General features: G+C 42.6%; 1 pseudogene; it reads left to right on the top strand.

Annotated features, from left to right (window-relative positions):
• LOC101584804 overlaps positions 1-1,079 on the top strand; it is a 2,184-nt pseudogene extending 1,105 nt beyond the window's left edge.
• Positions 1,080-1,316: the final 237 nt, after the last annotated feature.

Raw genomic sequence — 1,316 nt, 5'->3', positions numbered from 1 at the left:
AATAAAAATAAATTTGAAGCTTGAGACTAACACAACAGAGGCAGAGTCTTGGAGACAGAAGAAAAGCACTGCTATCCCACCTGTACCAGATATGTATGATGCCACCAGATGTTCACAGAAGAAGAGAGAGATCTCACATGTGAGGTTTGATATCCCATCTGAAAACAGCCAACCTGAGCAGAAAAAAAAGGAGCAATGAACATATGAAACTTCACCTCAGCCCCCAGACCCAGCATGAGATCACCCAAAAGAGTCATCTACAACATCTATGAGAACCTGGACCTCAGCCTGGGCCACAACAACTCTTTCACCTAAAACCAGCAAGGCATGTCTTCCACCTTCTCTCACTCACTGCACCACTACTACAGCTCAGCTGTAGAAAATAACATTTACTGGAAACCTCAGATCTCCAAACATCATGGTGGTTGTCTACAACAACTATGAGCAAAACAAGTGAAGACATTAGCCAGACCTTCAGGCCAGTCCAGTCTACTTGCCAGACTGCTACTGTGTTGCAGAGTCTGAATATTGGACCTATCATCTGTCTCCCAAAGTACCCTGAGCCATAAGGTTATAATCTGAAGGAAAAGAGGACTACTTTAATACAACAAGCACAAGCTCCAGAGTGGAATTGGCCAGCTGATTCTAAAGAATGAGGTGAAAGTCAGGTTGAGTTCCTATGAAGATCCTTATACCTTTCCTGAGAACATCACTACTATCCTCGAGGCATTGCAGCCTACTATGTACATCCCTCAAAGACTACAATCTCATCTCCAAATCTGCCTCCCTGCCTGCCTATACAAAAAGGAGCTATACAGGATCCCCAGTGCAGACCTTTACCACTACAACAGCATGGGCACAGTCAATAGGGGCATGGCAGAATAAGTCTACCCTTATGAACTGCTGCTGGTGAAAACCGGAGGAAAACACTGATATCCCAAGGAAGTAAACACACCCATATAGAATGTCACTTGTCCCAGAAAAAATTCTACCAGGTCTTTGGCATGACCACCTTGGAGTCTGATCAGCTAGACCTCTGGAGAAGGACTAAACTGAAGAAGTAAGCCCAGTTGTTCTAGGTAGAAGCTATACATATAGACGCATTTATATAAAGAAATATGTAGTCTCTATCCTTAAGCACAGTATAATCCTCTTGTGTAACAGGATACACTGTCTCCCATAAGACTTGCTTTTCTGTACTACCAGGCAAGTCCACATCATCAAAGTATTATATTTTATGTTCCTTTATTTATCTAAGTGATGTGGGATCTGGGAAGGGATTTGAGGTGACTTTGTTTTTACTTGAGGTACTATTT

The sequence above is a fragment of the Octodon degus genome, unplaced genomic scaffold (assembly GCF_000260255.1).
Source record: "Octodon degus isolate 3935 unplaced genomic scaffold, OctDeg1.0 scaffold00411, whole genome shotgun sequence".
Classification (NCBI taxonomy): domain Eukaryota; kingdom Metazoa; phylum Chordata; class Mammalia; order Rodentia; family Octodontidae; genus Octodon; species Octodon degus.
This window is presented reverse-complemented; position numbering and strand designations above follow the sequence as displayed.